The 16,483-nt window shown below is 42.8% G+C and overlaps 1 protein-coding gene across 2 annotated transcripts in view; it reads right to left on the bottom strand.

Annotated features, from left to right (window-relative positions):
- NCALD (neurocalcin delta) overlaps positions 1–16,483 on the bottom strand; it is a 339,563-nt gene that overhangs the window by 233,381 nt on the left and 89,699 nt on the right. The window lies entirely within an intron of this gene.

The raw sequence follows: 16,483 nt of genomic DNA on the forward strand, positions 1-16,483 counted from the left end.
TCTCCAGCCTGGCCCCCGCCTCTGCACCATCACCCCTGCCGCAGCCGCACTGGACTGCCTTTAGTGCACAACTCCTTGCCACCTCCCGGCTTCCCGCACGCTGCTCCTTCCGCCAGCATTGCCTTCACCTTCCCCACTCACCTCCACCTGTCCAAGTCCCGCTCGTCCTTCCCTCCTAAGTGTCACTTCCTCAATGAGGCTGCCTGCTCCCTAGACCATCTTAAGCTCCCCTACTGGCACTTCCAAAGAAGCCTGCACAGCTTCTTCTGACACCTCATGCATGCAGTCTATCCTGTTGTCCCCAGGAGCCCAGGCATTGGGTCTGTTTTGTCCACAGCTGTATCCTCGTGCCCAGCCCAGCACTGGTCGCAGAGCACATGCCTAATAAACATTGACTGAGTAAAACAATTAGTGAACTCAATCTTCAGACCTTAGCTTTCCAACTCATCTTCTGACTCATGCTAATAACTTACTAGGCTTCCCCCTTCACTACCATATTTCTTTGATTGTCAGGACTCACTTACTGTCAGAGACAATGCTCTGTTATAACAATAAAAAAGAAAAATAGCTACCAATTTAACAGGAGTGCAACACTAAGATTTAGAAGTTTTATTTTATACTTATTGAAAGAGCTCTTGTAGACTTATTCAGGCAAAGCCTTGAGCAAATGGTCACAGAACAAGAAATTTTTCAGTCATAACTGAATGAATGAATAAGTAGGCGATAGGTAGACAAATGGCATTTTTATGGTGCTTTACAATTTTCTGAAGAACCTTCAAAAGATAACTTACTTAATGAAATATTAGATATAAATCTCCTAGGATAATGCCTGCCCATAATTTTTGCTCGACAAACATTCATTCATTCTCTTCCTTGTAACCCTAAAACACACTCACTTCCTTTCTGTAAAATGAGATGACTTGGTAGTAGAGAATAAGCAACTGGCCAAAGATCACAAATCTAGTTACACAACAGAGTTGAAACTTATGCTAGGTCCTCAGCCTCTGTGCTCTCCACTCTTGCCTCTGGCGTTTCAGAAAGGACTAATCCATCAGTTGGGATGTGAAAGTCTAAATAGCATTATTTCTCTTCAAAGGTTTCTTTTGGTACTGTAATTTCTGTGACACTTAATAAATGCATGCAGTGCTGGATGGTATTAAACAGAGCTTTGCAAGAAGTTGGAACCCTACTCCCAGGTCTGCTACTTAGGGGTTAGATGACCTTGGCTCGACCTCTGCCTCTACCTGTCTGAACTGCAGTGTCTGCCTGTCTGAAATGGGGTGAAAATAACGATGATAATGATAATAACCTAACATTTGCCTCAACGTGTCATTGACAAAAAGTGAGATAATGAATCTGACAAACCTTTGAAAAACGGAGCTATAGTATTTTACAAATACAAACACTTGCTATAATTATCATTACTATCAACCAGAGATCAAGAATTGTACTATCTAATTAACCCAGTTTTTCTAATTTCTTGTCAACTCTTAACATTTGATATATAATATTTCCAATATTGTATTGCCCTGAATGTTACTTGCAGGTCCTATTATTAAAAGGGAGTTAATGCAAAATATAAATTAATTTAATTAAATGTGAAAAAAATAAAACATTGCATAATCAATTTTATAATCAATGAAATATGAGTGCTCAATAACGACTCTTCAGAGAACTTAGAAAAATTAATAGAAGAAGAATCTCAATCTCTTTCACACACACACACTCATTCACTCACACCCGGTCAGAGGCATGACCAGAAACCCTGACCCCTCGCATGTTGGAGTGGGGAGGTGTGTGCGCAGGGCGCGGGGCTGAGAGAAGGGTGGGGGGCGAGGTCAGCTCGCATGCCTCTGGCCAAGCCCTGGCACCAGGTGCTTCCGGCCTGGAGGAAGAAGGCATCTCCCGACTTTGCGCCAGCCCAGCCATGCCCCCGTGAACATCGGCCTCCCAGAGAAGACGCCAGCTACTTCTTTGACCTATTAAAATACATCTGGCTCCTTTTTATGTGGTTAAAAAAATGACGCAAGATCTGCCTTCCTGACACACATCTGCCTGTATAACACAGTGCCGTTAACAGAAGTACAACGCTGTACAGCAGATCTCCAGCACTGATTTGATCCTGCAGACCTGAAACTCTACACCCATTGAAGAGCAGCTCCCTTCCCCCTCCTTCCCCTTCCCCATAACCATTCTCGCTCCCACGAGTCTGACTGCTTCAGCACCTCATGTCAGTGACACCATGCGGTACTACTGGCTTATTTCACGCAGCATGACATCCTCAAGGTTCAGCTACATCATTTGTTGCATATGACAGCTTTACATTCCTGTCTAAAACTAAGAAATATCCTATGGTATGCATATACTACTTAAAATACCATTTTAAGGATCTACTTTTCAAATAAATGGAAGTTCTTTAGAAACATATCATCACATGAGAGCAGAGCAGACTCTTGTGCCAGGGGGTTCCCCACCCCAAACAGGCATGCCTGGGCCACAGGGGTTCAGTCTCTGAGTATTCAACCATGGCTGGGAAGAGGAGGAGGAAAAGGGGAAAAGGACACCACTAGAAAAGTCAGTGGGCCCCCTGTGCCTCAGTTTCCTCATCTATAAAATGGTCATATTGGATTAGATGATGTATCAGTTCAAAGTCCCAGCAGGTAAGATATTACACACTCACATGGGAGCTATTATGAAGGGGATTATTCTGAGGCATGGACCAGCTTAAGGAAACCACCCAATGATGGACATGTGGGTGCCTCCTATTGGCCAAATCCAAACAGAAGCCAGAGGGCAGAGGAGCCCACTGATAGGGCCCAGGGAGACCACCCCTCCCCCACCCTGGGACCCAGAACAGTGCAGAGAAGAGGGGAGAACGGACCTGGAAGGACAGAGAATACACAGCACAGATCATCCCTGAGTACCACAGAGCTCCAGGATTCCCTGACCACTTTGGTACAAAATTAAGCTTTGCTACAGCAAGAAAAAACTCTGTGTACTCCAGAGATTGGAGGAAAATCTACCAGGACAGTTTCTCATTATTCCACAAACTCAGTTCACATAGCGAAATTCATCTGCTGCCCCTGGAAACAGCTCCAGCTGAGACTGTCACACTGAACAGTCCCTGTTCTTCCTTAAGTGAGCTCTTACAAATGCAGTGTGATTCGGTGTGGAGCCAGTAACTGATGTTTCTCCCTTCTTGTCTTATCCCCTGAGATCCTTTCTTTGTTTGGAAGGAGGATCCCGCCATGTACAGGGCCTCACAGAAGAGATGTTCCAGCAGGAGCAGAGAAAGGGCTTTTTTAGCTTTTAAACTCAAGCCTCAGAGCACAGACAAGCCGAGGAGCCAGAGCGAAGCCTTGTCCCCCTGCCACCCCACAGCAGACCCGACAGAGGATTTCGTGCGGGGCAGGAAGCGGGCGGGGGGGGCGTGGGGAGAAAGCTAGGGCTGGGTAGACACTGGGGTACCTGGAAAGGACTCCCAGATCCTTCCCCATTGAGCTGAAACCGTCCCTGATAAGCACCCCTTGAGTTCTCTTCCTCTCCTCTCATACAAGTCATTTTCAAATCTCCCGTATCCCCCCTGGACCGGGCCATGCTCCAGGCGCCACCCCGTCCACCGCACACCCAGCCTCCAGTGGCAGCGAGCTTCCATGGGAGCTCAGGAGTCACTGGGGAGCTCAGTCCTGGGACAGACGTGTGAGATTTTTAATTTCCAGAGACAAGGATCCTGTTGAAAGTTTCAGTTTGATAAATGGTTGCTTCTCAGGAAGTTCCTAGGGTCCCCCACCCTAAAGACCCAGGCAGTTTGCTGACCAGTTTCCAACGTCTGTCCTTCCCTGAATGAGAGGCAGCCTCACGTTCCAAAGCACATGGGGCTCTGCTGAGACTGCCGCACACACGTCCAGCTGGGCAGTGCTGGCCACGAGGGAGCCATCACGCTGTGCCGTGAAAGCCGTGTCAGACTGCAGGGGAGTCACAGTGGGTTAGAACAAAAACCCATCTGGGGGAAAAAATAAGTTTTCTGAGTAAAACACGTCTTCACTTCTTTCAAAGGAGAGAGATTATTTCCAAAAGGCTTTAGAAAGCGAAGGAAGAAAGACTGTTGAACTTCTGGCAACTAACAAACTAGAAGACGGCGGAACAGAGGGTCCCTTCCTGCCCCGTCGGATCGGGGAGCCCAAGAGGGCCCCAGCGTTCACCGGTTAGCTGGGCGACCGGGACCCAATTGCCTCACCTCTCGGTGTCTCATTCTCTTCCTCTGCAAACATGCCAGGGGGGTTGAATTAAGATAATTATGAAGGTCCCTTCCAACTCTAAAAATACATGACTCTCCAGCCGGGAGAGGATTTGTCAGTGAAAAATGAAATAAAGCAGGAAGAGTTGCTGATACCAGCCGCCAGGGCTGTGGTGGACAAACAGCAGAGAAGTGCTCTGCAGGGCCTGTCATCCCGTCGCCTGGATGCCTCCCGGCTGCAGTCCTGCCTCGGTGACAACACACTGATGGGCTAGTGTGTCTCAGGATGTCCCACCGCTGTGTTAGGGATTCTCCCAGCCCCTCTGCACCATAACACAGTGCCGCCCCTGACGTGGCTGGCTCAGTCAGCTTCAAACTCAACTCTAGGTGAAAACGTTACAGCTGGGTGATGTGGCAAGTGCTAACTAAGTCTAATCCCCGCTGCCTCTTGTTCCCAAGTCCTTAAAAAGAAGGGTGCCAGATGTTATGCTTGTGTATTTAATGGGAAACTGAATGGGAAGAAACAAAACACAGGCAGCCTCGCGGTAACAGCTAACAGTTTTTGAAAACCCACCATCTAAACATATCAGAAACAACATATTTTCAGAACTGTGACAAAGTCAAATGTCTCTCAAACACAAAAACAATACGTCTGTCATGAGTAATTCAGAAGAAAGCAATCTGTCAGTTGTAAAACGCAAGTACTCCTTCACACACAGTTTGAACACTTCCAGCTGTCTCAAAGAATCCCGTGTTGACGCATCAGCAATATTCAGAGGCGGTTTCACTAACTAATCAGTTACTCAGGTAACGTCAGGCTAGATCTCCCACAAGCACTCAGCACTGATCGCTGATCAGGTACAAACCCACCCCCCAAACCGTCCCCTCCTCTCACTAGCCCATCACACAAGCCAGGGGCCTGGACATCATCTAATAGTCCCCCTCTTCTCCTTCCATCAAAGATGCGCCTCCTGGGCGTCTCTGTCTCCTGTTCTCCACCTTACAGCTGCTGCCTTTGATCAAATTCCGTCCTCTACCTACAGGCAAGGTCTTTCCTCCTTTGCCATCTTCAATTAATTCATTCATCCTTGAGATATATGTTTCTCAAATATGTCAATACACTTGATATGCTAGCCCCCCACTCAGACCCACTCCTAAATGGCTCCCTCGTACTGACAGCTCAGCTGTGCCCTGAACAGGCTTCAATCACAGCACCATGCTGCCTGATACACTCGCACATTGTTCTCACTCTACCAGACGGCAAACTCCTCGTGGCAAACATCAAGTTATGTCTTTGAGCAGGTGAATCTTTAAAAGGGTACAGAGGGGGACCCAGTCCTCAGATATCAATGTGTCAGAGTGCCGTAAGAATGATAGCAAGATAATTTTGTACTTCAATTTGCACTTCAGATTTTTAACATCAAATAACAAACATAAACTTACTATGCTGACTTATTTATGGGCAAATTCTAGCGAGATTCAGGAAATAGTGCACAAATGCTCATACAGTGCTCTCAGGAACGAGGTCCCCTCACTGTGCCACTCATCCGTCCCCAGCCTCTAGCACCGCACCTGCATGTTGTAGGTGCTCAGTAAGTACTTAGTAAATAAATGAACAAAAAACAAATATCAGAATGAAAAATGAATGATTTTATTCTCAAAGAATTTACTACTTAAATAAAGAACAGACAATCAAAAGTTTGAAATTATTATGGGCATTTCATATTAGGTTACAACAATGAAGTTGCTGCTTTGGGAGGTTAATTTCATATTATTTAATCTAATATTTATGTGTAGTAGTGTACGTGCATGCACTTTTTTCATGTCTATTTATTGTTTTCATTCATTTGTACAAGATAAGTTCTGATACAAATAATAGGTGTGTGCCTATGTTTTGGTTGCCTAACACCATTTTGGCTTAAGAGTATTGTCCTGGACTAATTATTTCCCCATCATATTCATATTTGACATAAATATTTCACTGTCAAGTGTCCTGGTTTAGATCATAAAACTCTGCGAACTGCGAAAGTCCCATAAGACATTCTAAGGCATGAGGTCATAACCATAAGAAAGTTTTCTCCCTCTACAGACTTTCTCCTTTGAAGACAAAGGATATGTATGATCAGAATAAATACTGGCTTCCCATGAGGCCTCATCTGGGGAAATGTCACGCTTAGGGAATCATAGTCTAAAAATAACTAATAAGTAAGCATAACATCTACTTGTTCTTAAAGAACACCAGGGAGAATCCAATACATGACTCACAGCAATATTTCTTCAAAGCTCCTTCCACTCCTTTGCAAGGAGGGCCTCCTTTCCACATCGCAGAGCTCCCAGGTGGGGGGCGGGGGGGGGGCGGGGCAGAGCGGGAAACCTGGAATTTCTAAAGCTCCACAACCGACTTCCAAAGGACACCCCTCTCCTCTCCCCTCTCCCTTGTGCCAGCCCATCAACCCATCTCCAGATCCTTCATCACTGAATTGTAAAAAGCAGGCAGCAGATCTGACAAAGATGGAACTTTCTGTAGAAGAAAGGGGAGGAGGAGAAGTTGAGTGGATAAAGGCAAATTTCTTTGATGGGAAGATGGGGAAGAATTTCAAATAGTGCATATTAATAATATGTATTGCACACAGAGACACACATACACACACAAATACCTATACCCATATAGACACGGACACACAGTGACACAAACATGCACACACACACGGCCCCAAACCGGCAGAGAGACTGTGCCAGGTCACGAGATGAAAGAGACATACAGGACCAAATGGATTCTGGACCTAAAAACTGTTTATAGGAACTATGTATTAGATGACTTGTGGTATTGTTGTTCATGTAATGACGACATTGTGTTTGTGCAGAAGACTGCCCCACCTATTTTAGAAGTATTTGGGGGTAACGTATCATGATGTCTCCAACCTATATCCAAGTGGTTCAGAAAAAGAATGTGAACATCTACCCATAAATCTTACTTAAACACAACTTAATCCAACGTGTATCCATAAGGTGGGGCAAATGTAGGTTTACAGTTGTTCCTATGGACGATAACACAATAACTAATCATAACAACACGAGAATAAACTGTGTTTCACATACAACTATAAACCTACTTTTGCCCCGGCATGTGGAGTAAACACCAGAGGGAAAGCTCAGACAGCAAAACGAAGGAACTGGGTATTCTGTCAACTGTCCTGCAAGTTAATTTTAAAAATAAAGAGGAATGGATGATAAATAATAAATAAATACAGTCCCTTTCACATGTGTACTAAATATTCCACACAATACCCTCATATTTTCCTTTGAAGACTTAGCTGCCCTGACCCGAGGGTGTGGAAACAATGCCCCTTCATGCTGGGAGAGACTGTTTATTAAACCCTCAGGGAACCGACTTTCTAATGGGAAAGTAACAGCTTCAGGCAGAGCCATTAGGAGGACCAGCTCTGGGAGGCATCAAAACTAATCTCTTCAGCTTTTCCTGATGGTCTCGGCAAAGCGGTCCCCACCCAGCTCAAGGCTGCTCCTTCCTGTGAACCTGTGAACTCCTTTGCCCCACATATGAGTACGATGCAGCCCTAATCCTCCCGTCACATATTCCGGGGGTGACCACTTAATGCATTGTTCAAATTACGATACTTTTGAGTAGAAGTAAGTGCCAACCAGACAAGGTGATAGGACAAGCAGGAAAGTAAGACTGTCCCAGGAACAAGTGGATATATGGCCGTTCTGCTTATCCCCCCGTGAGTGATTGTCTCAGACAAATACACAAATGATAGCAACAATAATCATTATCCACATAACAAAACAATACAAAGCAACTGCCATGAACAAATTGCTTGGGAGTCCAAAGGAAGGAAAAAATCATTCCTGTGAAGGAATCACAAAGAAATTCGTGGAGGAGGGGGAATTTCAAAGAACAGGATTTCTGCAGGGAGATATGGAAGGGAAGTTCGTTCCAAATAGAAGGAGCTGTGAGAGCAACAGGCAAGGCCAGAAAGCATGGGATGTGCCAGGGAAATGGGGGCGATCCATCCACTGTAGTGACCTGAAGGGCTACCCTTGTGGAGAGACGGGAAGGTAAATTGGAACCACAGTGGAAAGTGCACACTCAACCCAACAGGCAGTAGAGTCCCTGGGGGTTTAGAGGACAGTAATAAGACTGTGAAGAGCTCTGAGTGTCAGGCTAGTGCCAGAGAATCCGACAGAACTGTACAGAAAAGCCTTCTACAATAAGAATACCTATAAATGCAAATCATATTAGCCGTCCTGCAGACATGAATGATATAAACCGAAAGAAAACAGTTACAGACATTGATGTCAGAAGCTTCTCAAACCTATCTCTATTCTCTCTAGTGGGTGGTTCTGTTTCATGTGCTGGGTCAATAGTATTTCTGTCCATTTTTCATCATAAACCTTTTTACAGGAATTCTATTGCTAGAAAGTGATTATCACAGAAACAGAAATGAGAGAGTTAAATGTTCAGAACTGTCCAAGCTCAAGATAAAAGCAGAAGACACAGCATTCGAGGTAAAGAGAAAGCAAGTTAGCGAGAGGGGAGGGATGAGTTTCCTTTGAGGATAGGAAATTGAATTTCGAAGTCAGAGCTCATGTTATTTAAAGTCCTTCTACCCACACAAAAAAGCCCGAGGCAAGTTCACAGTTAATAAGATTAATTATATTTTTCCCGAAAGTTAATTTACAGACATTTAAAGGATTCCATAGAAAATTTCAGGGTGGGGAGGGGAATCAAAAGAAAAGATTTCAACTGCTTTCAATTTTTATCCCACATATTTGACTAGATAAGAGCACATGCCTTATAGAAGAATATCATTCTAGAGAAAACTATTAATATCAAATCTTTCCGGAAAAGGTGGACAACGCTGGCAAAGCAATCTCATTTTCAGAGGAGAATGGCCCAGCAGGAAGCCGGCGCTCTGGTCTCTAAATACAAAGTCAGGAATATTTGTAAACAGAAAGCACGTATCCCTTTTGTATAGAGGGTGTGCCCTGCTCTTCAAAACACAGTCCCTGGTCAGTTAAGGACACAAGTGAGTGGGAGAAAAGGCTGATCTAGAAATGCCATTCTTGAGTTTTCAGTCCACGGATTCTTATATCTACAAAGGACATCCAGGAGAAACAAACAGGAGCCAACTTGAAGAGGCTTCCACTGGGCTTAGAGCTTTCAGAAAAGATCATTGCAATTAAATGGAACCCATCGAATATGCTTAAGTACACAAGGTCCTGCATGTATTTACACCTCTGGAGGATGAAAGGGAACCAATTCATTATTGTGAAACTTGGTCAATAAAGGAGAATCGAATATTTGTCTTGCCTCTCCTGAATGTACTGCACCACGGGGTGATCGAAAAGAAAATGAGGGAAAGCAAGTTTTTATAAAGGTATTCCACCTGATAAATGAAAAAACAATAGTCTTAATTAAACTATCACCATTTTACCAACCCCAGTAAATAAATGAATCTAAGCATTGAGCCCCAACAATTGAGAACATTACAAAAAGAGGGACACATATATGCTTCCTGATGAAAGACACTCGTATAGTGTTGCCAGAGGAATTGTATCGGAGTCTGATCACACCTCTGAATTCAGCTACCGCTTTGCAGGAAATACAGGAGACAGAGGAATACAGTGGAATGGATCATGAGTATATAGTCAGCAAAATCCATAAAGCTCTATGAATGAGTGAATATCCCTCTTTTACTGGTCTAGTGAAATCGTCTATTAACTTTATCACCAGATATAGATGCAGAATGGCAAGTCCAGCTACCACCATTTGTTACTTGGTGCTCAGTCTTCCAACAGCAGCAGTGAACAATGAGCCCCAGTGGGCCAGGTTGCTGTCTGCTGGGGGTTGATTGCACTGGTTCCCTTCCAGCACCGAGGAGGCCAAAGATTCGTCCTCACCGGAATATATTCTGGATATGGATTTGCCTTTTGCAAGCATCACCATCCACATACTTAGACAAGGCCTAATTTAACATCACAATACCCCTCCCAACATTTCTTCTGACCAAGGCACTAATTTCTCAACAAAAGAGCTATAGCAGCTGGCTTATGACCGTGAAATTCTCTGGTCTTGCCACCTACTCCATCATCTAGAAGTAACTGGCCTAACAGAATGGTGGAATCACCTACCAAAGAGAGTCACCAACTAGAATATAACACCTTGAGTTTCTGGCACTATGGTACAAGGTGTAATATAGAAGGTCTGTCTGGAAAAAATCCAGCCATTGTTAATATAACTAGAAGAGTTTGTGCAACATCGATATAACCTGGCAGCCAAGGAGAATGAGCTGGAATGTGCATGCATGAACAATGATGACTTCACTGTACTAATCAGTGAGGGTGGTAGACGCCATTGAGTGAGCATGTGTACTGTGTGGCCATCACATTCAAAATGACTGAGCGAGTAGAGCAGTGAATCTGCATCAAATTTTGTGTTTAATTTGAACATTCCTCTGCTGAAACTATTTGGATGATTCAGAAGGCCACAGCTATGGGCAACTGATGATTGGCAGCTTCATCACAACATTGCACCCACTCATGCATCATGTCTCGTGCAGAGTTTTTTGCATCAAATCACCCAAGTGACTCAGCTTCCCCAACAACCCAGACTTGGTGCCCTGAGACTTCTGGCTTTCCCCAAAACTAAAATCACCTTTGAAAGGGAAGGGATATCAGACTGTCCATGAGATTCAGGAAAATACAATGAGGCAGCTGATAGTGATTGAGAGAACTATGTGAGGTCCCTAATGCCCACTTTGAAGGGGACTGAGGCATCATTATCCTATGAACAATGTTTCTTGTATCTTTTTCAATAAATGTCTCTATTTTTCATAGTACTTGTCTGGATACCTTCTGGACAGACCTCTTATGCTTTGAATCAACAATCCATACAGGGTGCTATTTCTTCCATAACTAGACTACCTGGGCCTGGGAACCAAGGGTTAACATTTGAGGGTCTGCTCTTATTATTACACCTAACAACATAATCACAAAATTGTTGCTTCCTGTCTCTGAGATTTGGGGTTCTACTGGTTCCCAAGGAAGAAATATTTTCTTTGAGGGCATAATAATGGTTCTACTGGACTAAAATTTGAGACTAGCCTCTGGTCATTTTAGAGCCCTGCGCCATTGAAGCAATATGGACAAAGAAAGATGTTACTGTGCATACTGAAGTGACAGGCCCCCACTATTGAGATGAAATAAGATTGCTGCCAACAGTGGAGGCCTGAAGGAGGATGTCTGTGATCCAGAGGATTCTCCGAGGCTCCAATTACTTCCATGTTCAGTTGTAAAGTTAACAATGGATTTTACCAGACCAATAAAGAAGGTACGACTAAGAACAGACTCTTAAGAAATGAAGATTTGTGTCAACCATGACATAAGAATCCTTATAAACCAAAGGGCTAGTTAAGGGAAAAGGAACATGGATGTGGATAAGAGAAAAAACAGCATCTCTAACTACAGATAAAGATATATATATACATATACATATATATATATGCTATATCTATTTTTATAGCTATCACTACAGCTAGATAGCTAGATACAGAAATAGAGATAAAGGAGATTAGAGGTGAATTATGGACTTGTGATCAGTTACAGAAATGAGGACTGTAGTAACTGTGTATATTTTCTTCATTGTTTTATATGTACATATTTGTATGTAGAAATTACTTTCCTCCTTTTTCTTTCCCCTGTATGTCAGGTAAGAGCATTTCTTGACAGTTAATTTTATAATTTAGTCTTTCGGGTTATAAAATAAAAGATTAGGTCTAACCTATGAGAGAAATTAATATCACTCAAATATGAATGCATTGACTGATAAACTTTTTTTCCTGGGTCTGTAAGAGATTCTCTCTCTCTCTCGCTCTCTTTTTTTTTTTTGGCTAAATCCCTTCCCCTTTTTCACCCAGCCTCCCAAACCCCTCCTCTCTGACAGCTGTCAGTCTGTTCTCTGTACCCATAAGTCTGTTTCTATTTTGTTTGTTAGTTTTTTTTGCTCATTAGATTCCACATATAAGTGAGATCATATGATACTTGTCTTCCTGTGACAAGCTCATTTCACTTAGCCTAATATTCTCCAGGCCCATCTATGATGTCACAAAAGGTAAGATTCCTTCTTTTCTATGGCCGAGTGATATTTCATCATGTAAATGTACCACAGCTTTTTTATCCACTGATCTACTGATGGGCACTTGGGCTGCTTCCAAATCTTGGCTATTGTAAGTAACACTGCAATGAACGTAAGGGTGCATATATTTTTTCAAATTCGCGTTTCAGGTTTCTTCTGATATATTTCCAGAAGTTGAATCACTGGGTCATAAGGCAGTTTGATATTTAAAGTTTTGAGATAACTCTATACTACTTTCTACAGTGGCTGCACCAGCCTGCATTCCCACCAACAGTGCAAGAGGGTCCTCTTTTCTCTACATCCTCCCCAACATTTGTTGTCTGTTGATTTATTGATGATAGCTATTCTGACAAGTGTAAGGCAATATCTCATTGTGGTTTTAATTTGCATTTCTCTGATGATTAGTGACATTGAGCATCTTTTCATTTATCTATTGGCCATCGGTATGTCCTCTTTGGAGAAGTGTCTATTCAGGTCCTTTGTCCATTTTTTAATTGGATTGTTTGTTTTTATGGTGTTGAGTTTTATAAACTCTTTATAAATTTTGGATATTAACCCCTTAGACCGATGGAACTTTGTATCTCCCATATCAAGAAAATGGTAAGAATGCCTTCATTTGGGAAGGGGATCATTGCATTATAATGCTTCTGTTGTTGTTTTATCAAGTTCATTGGCGGGGAGAGAGCTGGGCATGGATGTGGAAGAGAGAAGGCAGTGGCTGCTCCTAAGAGTGCCTGCTGTCGCTCAGCTCCACACTCACTCTTCCACATAGCTTCTAAGACCACACTCCTCAGACTGATGCACCAGTTACTTTACTGCAGGGTTCTGTCAACTGGGGCTCTAGTGGGAGACTGGGGGACAAGAAGAACAGAGAAGCATTTTTATATTTTTTTGGATTTCTGGCAGTGCCTGTGGTGGCCATGACAGTGACACCATCGCTAGCTGAGGTGGGCCGAGGGCTCCTGTGCAGGCACCTCGGTTCTGACAGCAGAAGTGGACTGTTTTACACTGACATGCCTGCCTGGCTTCAGGTGACACTCGTAGTACACATGTGCTTGTTTTGTTTTGTGATGTTTTTGGTAAAAGATGCAAGACAAAAGTTACCGTCTTCACCATTTGTAAAATACACCATTCAGTAGTGTTAAATATGCTCGCATTGTGTTAAACAGGTCCCCACAACTTTTCATCTTGGGAATCTGAAATTCTATAACCACTGAATAACAACTCCCTTTCCCCCTCCCGGCCCCCAGGAACTATCATCCTACTTTCTGTTTCTATGAATTTCACTACTTTAAATAAGGAAGCACGTAATTTTTTATTTACATAATTGTATAATCTCAGAGTTGAAAAAAAATTTAGAAATAACGTAGCCCAGGGGCTTGCCCAGCACACGAGTCCCACCACTTTCTGTTCAGTTTCTGATCATCGAATCCCTGCTGGAAGAGTTCCAATGACACCTCCACACAGGGAGCCACATGACGGGTGGACAGGTCTTGTGATTAAAAAAAGAAAAAGTTCTTCCTTACACCAATCTAAAATGTTGAACTTCTACCCATTGATCTTGGTCTATTTCCAGAACAGAACACATTCCCTTCATCTTCCAAAGTTGACATGTTTTATGCTATTTTAAAAACGTGCTTTTATCACGTGCTTTAGCCTGTCGTGAGACAGCAAGATTTGCATGGAGAAGATCAGGAACACAAATTAAGAATATCAACTGCTTTTTATATTCACCACTCAGCAATGGTAGAGCGAGTAGCCAGAGGTCTCCGTAACCAAGGGGAAGCCTGCAGAACTCAGGAGCTACTGAAAACAGCTTGCTCCTGAGGCCTGTTGCACATTTAGGCCTTTAAAAAAAATATTCTACCACATGTTCACGAGATTACTGACAGTTTCTCATTAGGTGACTACTTATCTCTTTAATAAGCCAAAAGATTCTCTCCCAGGTAGTCACAATATTTATCATGATGCGAAGACTGTCACTAATGAAATTTCATTCACAGAAGCCCATCAGTTTGCAGTGATTCCTGCAGTTACAGAGGCAGGATATGGTCTTGTTCTTGCAGCATTTCTAGCAGCGTCCACAGCAACCCCTTCCCCAGATAATGGCATGCAGTTATTTATACTGTTGCTATAGAAACATAAACAAAACTAATAATAATAATAAAGAATTGGAAAACACAAAGGCTACGACAAAACAACTCTGATGGAAGATTTGAGGCGGGCCCAGCTAGGCATGAGAACTCGGCTCCATGGGGCTGCCGCCTCTGTTGTACGCGATATTTGCCTTGGGCAGCAGTCTTCATCGTCTTCTTCACCACTGTTAAATGCACTCAATGTGTTTTTGATACAAAAGTGCACTTAATGTCACTTAAAAAAGAGAAATGTAAAAATAAGTAAAGGCCTGAAAGCAATAATTTATAAGTAATAAACGTCAATTGCAAACACACATATGGAAAAACATCCATCTGCCTTGCCATCAATGACAAGACAAAGACTGTGCAAATCAAAACAGCATAGTCTTCTGTCCCAACAAGTGAGGGCATGAGGAAGCGATACTCTCAACACGGCCAGTGGAGGTGTAAATTGGTACAACCTCCCAGAAAATTAGTTTACCAATAAATAGCAGAGAACTTAAAGATATTTATATTTTGGGTCCAAAACATTATTTGTCAGAATATAGCCTAAAGAACAGATGAAAAAAATGGGCACACAAAAAGTATTTAAAAGCGTTTCATAATTTATAATAACAAAAAATTAAAAACACCCAAATTCCAAGAAAATGATCAATTAAATAAATTATGACTCAGCCAGAAGATGGCATTCTATGCAACCATTAAAAAAAACATTGCCTATCACTTACCTGTGGCAAGCTCTAGTCAAGCAACTTATAAATACATTAATTCATTTAATCTTTATTATAATCCTATGAGGTAAATACCGTTTATTATCCCCATTTTTTTTTAAGATTTTATTTATTTATTTTTTAGAGAGGGAAGGGATAGAGAGAGAGAGAGAAACATCAATGTGCGGTTGCTGGGGGTCATGGCCTACAACCTAGGCATGTACCCTGACTGGGAATCGAACCTGCGACACTTTGGTTCACAGCCTGCGCTCAATCCACTGAGCTACACCAGCCAGGCTATTATCCCCATTTTTTATAAAGAAAACTGAGGCATACGAGTTAAGTAACTTGCTCAAGGAATTTTTTTACTTCTTTTTTAACTTTCTTTTTTCTAATTTTATCTTTTGCAATTAGCATATATTACTTAAAACATCTGTATACAAGGATGATCTCAGTACCATCACATAAGTATTCCTGATAGGCCACTGCCCTCAGCCTAGAACTTGGGAGGATCCAATTTGTAACACGACTACAGGACCAGCTGAGTGCTTCCCATCAGTTACCTCCTTGTGAGCCCATGAAACACAGCTGTTGTTGTTGTTTTTTAATCTTCATAAAAACAAAGAGCAAAGGACTGTGACCTGAACTGATAGGACTTTGTAAATAAAAACATCTTATATCAATAAAAGATTTGCATTATTTCAACACCTGAAGTTTCAACCTGTTCGACACCAAAGAACTCAACCTGTGTCCAGATAAAGCCTCTTTATTCCCTGTCTTCATCCTCAAGTCATCTGAATGGGAAGATATTTAATGTCACAAACAAAATTCCCAGTCGGGTGAAGGTAGTGCTGCTTATGATAGAACCTTATGCGCTGTGATGACCTTTGCCTTTCTGCCCCAGACTTCATCCACAGTAATTCCCAACTGAATCAATTTTGAGATTTAAACTGCCCCCAGGAAAAGGGCAAGTGAGATGTGACAGAAATTAACGAGCAGCTACCTACACAGACTGCCTACACCATGCCTAAAGAAAGCAATTGCCTAGGGGTCAGCCAGACAGAGGCGATAATTATATCCTCTCAAAGAACAATCCCTGCTCTGGGTAAGAAATGTTTCTCAAATATGCCCTGCATGGGGCTTGCAGAGTCTGTAAGAAACAGGGCGGGCGTGCCTGTGAGCCTGCAAAGGAGGCTGCATCAGCTGTCATCGGGATCAAGTCCGTGGACTGCCTGGGCAATTTCCA

Source organism: Phyllostomus hastatus, unplaced genomic scaffold (genome assembly GCF_019186645.2).
Source record: "Phyllostomus hastatus isolate PE091 unplaced genomic scaffold, TTU_PhHast_1.1 phas_scaffold_21, whole genome shotgun sequence".
NCBI classification, from domain to species: domain Eukaryota; kingdom Metazoa; phylum Chordata; class Mammalia; order Chiroptera; family Phyllostomidae; genus Phyllostomus; species Phyllostomus hastatus.